We start from the raw sequence: 6,583 nt of genomic DNA, 5'->3' as shown, positions 1-6,583 counted from the left end.
TCATAGAATCCACAATATCATAGAATACTTAAAACTTACAGTTTTAAGTAGATTCGTTTTAGAGTATTTAGTGCTTAACATCCCAACTATGTTGCAACCCATAAACCTTCACTACTTTTTCTGCAGTGGTATTTCCTTAACTAAATGAGCTACCAGAATTAGCTTCCTAAAAGTTCAAGTTGAACAAGCAAGCTATCCAACAGTTGCCCTGATACATGTTAATTGGTTGAGATGGAAAGCACTGCTGAGAACCTTCTGACATCTCATTTTAAACACAGTACTATGTGTATTTTATGTCTCAGGTCATCTGAGACCCCTCTCCTCTCAGTCCTGGGCATGATGATATACATAGACTGTACCTCATTTTGAATTTACAGTAAAATCTTGGAATAAACAGAAAAGCAACATGCAGTAAAGGGGAACAAAGAAGCAATAGCAAGGAAAAGACTGATGGCAAACATTGTGAAAGAGCCTGCATTCTGCATAATGGTACTATTCATATATATAAATCACGGGCTTATGTGTTTTTCTGGATCTGGGCCTAACGGCACAACTGGATTTCTTTCAAGTGACAAGCACAAGAAAAAGCAGAGCACAAACATATATTCCTCTGGTGAAGGGTGTAGTTCAGGCCCACAAATTAGAAAATCAAGGACTGTAAAGGAAAGCTGCAAGAGACCTGGAAAAGAAGAGAGCAGAATATGATTTTGCACTGTGGTGTTTTAGTGTTAGTATTTAAAACTGAAGGTGCTTATTTGGTGAGTTTGAAGGTTCATTTTCCACCTTCCATTAATCTTCGGTTGTAATTTAAGAGGGTGGGACTGGATGTGGACTGAAGTCCTTCTGAGGTAAAGAACAAGGCTATACTTTGGTCTCTGAGGAGGCTGCCTACTGGAGGCTGTTTTAGTGCAGAGTAGGGTTTTGAAAGCTTTTGTAAGAGTGCATTATGAAACGCTGAATTGGTATTGGATGGCAATTGTGAAAGATATCAAGGGGGCAGTAACAGATTGGTGAATGTCCTGAGTGCTGTGCAGTGGAGAACTAAAGTACAGGTAGGTCACAGCGGAGTCCCTTCAGATCTGGCCAGTGTTATATGCATAAGACAGAATACAGCTTGTTCATCTGCCAGATCAGAGATCCTGCTGCCATGCTTAATCTGTTCTTTTGTCAGATAGCCAGTTGGCAGTCTAAACTCTGATCCATATATATTCTTATTTTTAATGTTTGTATGTTGCATAGTAAAGGTATGATAGGTGCGGAAATAAACTTGCGGCTTGGTCAGCTTCATTTTGAAGCAGATCATTCAGTTGAGTGGAAAATTAGTGGCTATTCTACACTCTGTTTTCCTCTACATAGATATACACAGAAATAGAAAAAGGTTTTATTAATTGATGATGGTACATTAATGTCATCTAAAGATGTAGTTAAACAGGAAGGTAATTGGATTAATGCATAAAATACAATATTTCAGCCCAACAGATCTAACAAATGTGATGCTGTGCCTTATCTAATGTGTGTGAAATCTCACATGAGATTAGAGAACACAGTGCTTTATATTGCAGAATCTTCCATTCCTGCCTCAACCACACAGCCATAATCATAAGTATTCATGACAAAAATCAGTGATCTTAGTTTTCCTGACAGCTTTTGTTCACTGTTCTTAGGAACTGTTTTCTATCTTTTCTCAAGAGGGTATTTAGAATTTAAGCTCCCTCTCTCTACTTGTTTATTATGTACAGTGCTGTTCATTTGCCAAATGACCATGGTGCCAAGTTCCAGCTTGGCATTTGTGGAACGTTTTCCTTTCAGTCCCTTGAGAATACATGCTTTGGCCTTTCCAAAACCAGCAAATTCTCAGCACTCTAATGAAGTGGTGTGGTCTAGGCTGAAATGGACTGAAAAGTTACCAGGATCTGTCTCAGATTTGTGGCTACAGCACAACACAAATTATAGAGTTATTGATGATAGCTTTTGAAAGAAAAAAAAAATGAAGGGAGACTTCTTTTTTTTTTTTTTTGATTTGAATTTGAATAAAATATCTCTAGTGGCATGGGTAGAGCATTAAAGTCTTTTAGTACATATTATATCCTATTGCAGACTGTTAAAAGAAAAAAACCACTGTGCAGCAGTAGGCCGGACTTGTGAAGGATTGTGTAATTCTGCTCCAGCAAAATTGGCCTTTTACAATCCATTATATCGTAAGTCAATATAAAGTCAAGAGACCTCATTTACAAACTGGGAATCCCCAGCATAATCACTTTCCAAACAGGGTACCTGACCAAAAGCATTTCCTGTCAATTCTGCTGTTTGTCAGTTCCTTAAAACCTTTTATTCTGCTACCTGTAGGCAAGCTGAGAACAACCACCATCATTGAGAAAATATTGATTTTTCTAGGATATCCTGTTTGTTCTACAAATAGAAAATAGACTCAGAATACAGTTTATGTCATGGTGAGAAGAAAATGTTTTGATTAAGTCTGGAATCTGTGTTCTCTTAACCCTTCAGTCCTCAATTTTTACAGTTTAAAAGAAATAAATGATACTCTTCTTTAAAACACAGCAATAGATCATGTTGTACTTCGTTAAATCTGGCCAGCATTCTTCCATTAAAAAATGAGAAGATGAATAAGCATACAGGGCTTAATCAGACAAAGACTTTAAATCTATTAATTCATCTTGACGTGCCTAGCTTCTCCATATCCTCCTTTGGAACAGAACAGTTAGTCTGCTAGGTCTCTGAGGACTAGCTTTTTACATGTGTGCTGGCAAGTGAATCCCATGCCTTCCTGTAAATGAGTAATAGGGAGAGAGAGTGCAACAAGAGCCACAACCAATCTCTGTTAGGATAGACAACCTTGTAGCTGCTCAGTAAGAAGTGAAAACTGGTTAGTCAGAGCCTGAATAGGTAGGACAAGGAGCTGTTGCTGAGGTGCTCATGTGTGACATCTTTGGAATAGAGGGGGTAGGGGCAGGCAGCTGATTTTGCTGGAGGTGTTTTTCAGTAGTAAGTGTGGGACTGTCATCTTAATTCCATGTCTATTGGACTGTCCCAGTCTGCATCCAGCTCACTTTGGCCCATCTGTTCTCATCTGCACCTGGCTTATCCAGATTCACAGCATCACATCCCTGGAAGAGTCTGGTACAGTACAAAGGCAAATTCACATATGCCAGTACAGCTGAGCTGCTCATTCTTCTGTGCATTCACAGGGTGTTCAGCAGTTGCTTCACTGAAGAGCCCATGTTTAGTTCCCCTGAAGAACTATGAGATAGTGCTACAACAAATAAAGAAGGTGGGGATATTTTAGTCACAATATCAAGCCTAAAAGAAAGAACGGGGTTCTCATGCAAGGGTCTGACTCCACTACCCCAACACAAAGTCTTTGGTATGATCCCAGTGCCCTTCTCTAGTCTGGAAACAGGCTTGAGTTTCAGATGCAGCACAATCACTTGAGCAGTCTTGGGACTGCATCTTACAACACCGTCCACAGTCTCCTGGATATTGCTAATTGATGTGATACAGAACAATGTTTGCCTCCTTACAGTATCACGGATTACCCTGAGAAGTGTCTTTAGCAACTGTCTGACAACTGAAAGCTGCCTGTTGGGAGCAATGGGCTTCCATACTGCAGTGACCTCCTCTCTGAAGGTGACCTCTTGGGTGATATTTTAGCTCCTGCATCAATTTTATAAGCGAGATCCCCAATAATTACCTAGGTGTTTGGGTTTTCTTCCTGAAAAATATGTGAAATGTTAAATACTTCAGAGGCTTTCAATCCCTGCTTTCTTGCTGAGAAGAGATGGATTTTTTCTGGAGTTTTTTTCTGAAATTGGTGTGGAGTAGGAACATAGTTCTCAGTGGTGTTGTATCATATAACATTTGGCTAATACTTTGGGGCTATTTCTGGTAACTGCAACAGGAATTACAGTGTCAGGATAAGTCTATTATATGTTCTAATAAAATAACTAGTAGTCTGATGCTGTCAACATGAATAACAGAGATTTGCAGACTTTCACCTCATTTGTGATGCATATGTTAAAGAATGAGCTCAGTGCTTAACAGAGATTACATGGGGATTATGAAATGTAGAAACTATAGTTGCAAAAAGCAGTTTTATTCAACAACAGGTTACTGTCATTTTACTGCATGCTTATAAAAACTGGACTTTCTAGTTAAAACCAGACTCCATTAGCATGTAAATATTAGCCTATATAGAAATAGGGCATGTAAGTTAAAAAAAAAGTGGAGAAACATTTATCAATTAATTTGAAATTCATATAATTTACAGAGTTTCATGAAGCTGTCTGCAGTCTCTTCTGAAATACCTAATTTATAGAGGCCCCTGCATTTGGTAAACTATCCAATGAATAAGATAAAACAATCAAGATTATGAATAGCTGATGTATGGACAGTGCAAATGTGCTATTCCATCCATGATGGAAAAAGAAACGTGTTATTTAAGGCAGAGATGTATCAAATGAATAAACAAAAGAACATAACATACTCATAGACACACATATGAATGAGGACATTTAAAGACTTCTGTTCTGTTCTGTTGATGCTGCTCTGCAAAAATCTGCTGCAGTCTATTGATTAGTTCATCCTGCACCAACCCATAAGTTGTACATCTGCATAATTAAAATTGAATTATACAGGTGCATGTGAGTAATCCTGCCTCAAAACAGGGAACTGAAAAAAACAGGAGGGTCCTCTGATTTATTTTAAAATAAGACTTTTAGGGCAAACAAAACAAGATCCAAGCAATAAAACAAAACATAAAATAAGGTATTGGAATGGGAAAGGAATCAAGAAGATAAATCTTCAATAGAATATTGATTTTTATCCACAAAAAAAGAGATCACCCAGGGTAGAGAATATTTAACCAAGAAGACAGCAGAAAATAAATGCACTTCCACCAATCCCATAAAGAAAGTGCAGTCATCTAAGCAGAACTATGACAAGGACTAAAAATATCTTCCTGATAAAAGGTATCCTGAGAGAAGGACTGGAAAGATATTTCATAGTTTTGTGATAATTTACTTTGACATTGGGAGTGAAAATTTCATTGTTTTTAGGAATCTCCTTTTGCTTCACTTGAGTATGTTTATGGCTAAACAAGTTAAAATTTAGTCTACTTTGAAGATGAATCACCTCTAGATGCTTTGAGTGAGGAAAAAAAGTTTTCATTTTGATCTTCTTAAGTTTACTCTGCACACATTAGAGAGAGGGGTAACAAAGGGAGCGTCTTTTTCTTGATGACATTTTTTTTTTTAATCATGTTTGCTGACTAAGGTAGTGTTCACCTGAAGGAAGGAGTTAAACAATACGCAAACAGCTCAGGAGCTGTCTGTCAGTCAGGGCTAATCTTGAGGCAGAAGCCATAAGAGGCTTCAGAAAGAGGGAAGTAGTGCTGGCATTTATTTTGCCTCTCTCTTTATCAATTGAGAATGACTGGGCCTGAGTCGTTAAGGAATATGAGTGGTTTATTGTGTGGATAATCAAAACCTGTGCAAGAAAAGACAAATATATTTCAGAAAGCCCAGATTGTGCATCTTCAATGTGAGCTCCCAAACTCTGTGGTTCCACAACGCAACAGGGTGACAGTCTATGGTTGGCATTTGATGCATAGCTAAATAGTCCTGAAAATAATTTTAAAAATGGCAGATAAGGGAGACAAGGCTCTTTTTGATAACTCTGGTACTATTTCCATGCCTAAGATGCTTATCCACCTAGGAAAGGTCTGGTTAGAGCAGAAACAACAGGAATCTGTTCTCAAAATAGAAACTGGCAATAGAATAGCAAAATGATTTGATAGTGATGCTGAATTTCTACTCAATCATAAGCAAGGCTTTATATATATTCTCCATGCTATACAAGGCTGGTTGTTAATTTTTTCTTGGTTTTGCCTTGTCTTGTTGTGGTATGAAATAGCATCTCATTACATAACCTGAGTGTTCTAAGTCTGCCACAGTTATCATTTGCTGCCATACATTCTTATTTGGATAAGAAATTGGTACTTTAGCTTCAGTTTATATTACTGTTTTTGCCCATTTTACAGACTTATACATGATACTATGGAGTCACGAGTCAGCCTTTACTGTAAGAGTAAAATGACTCAGTTTGGGCCTGGGAGCCAGAGAGCTAAATATAGTACATAGCATTAGAGCCTGGTACAGCTGGGGAAAAAAAAAATCCATTTGAGGACTTACAAAAGGTCAGTTTGGAACAGAGGTGCCTGAGGTGCAGAAACACTTGCCCTGACAACTAACTTCACTCTGTTACCATTTGAGAAGTAGCACAGCAGAGCTGCTGGAGATGGAAGAAAGTGTAGGAAGGTAAGACAGGGAGAGGAAGAAACGGACACAGAAAAGGTCTCAGCTGGTTATTCCAAGCACTACTGCAGGATGTGGGCTATTAAATATCCAGTTCTGTGGGAAAGTGGTGTTAGGGCACTGCAAATATCTGGGGTACCAGCTCTGAGCTGTGCACCAGCTTTCCCAGCTCTGGAGAGCAGAGATCCCCCAACTGTCCCCATCTTTGTCTCTGTGGAGATACTACCTGCCCAGCAGCTTTTAGTTTTGGAATG

Source organism: Chiroxiphia lanceolata, chromosome 4 (assembly GCF_009829145.1).
Source record: "Chiroxiphia lanceolata isolate bChiLan1 chromosome 4, bChiLan1.pri, whole genome shotgun sequence".
Classification (NCBI taxonomy): Eukaryota; Metazoa; Chordata; class Aves; order Passeriformes; family Pipridae; genus Chiroxiphia; species Chiroxiphia lanceolata.
This window is presented reverse-complemented; position numbering follows the sequence as displayed.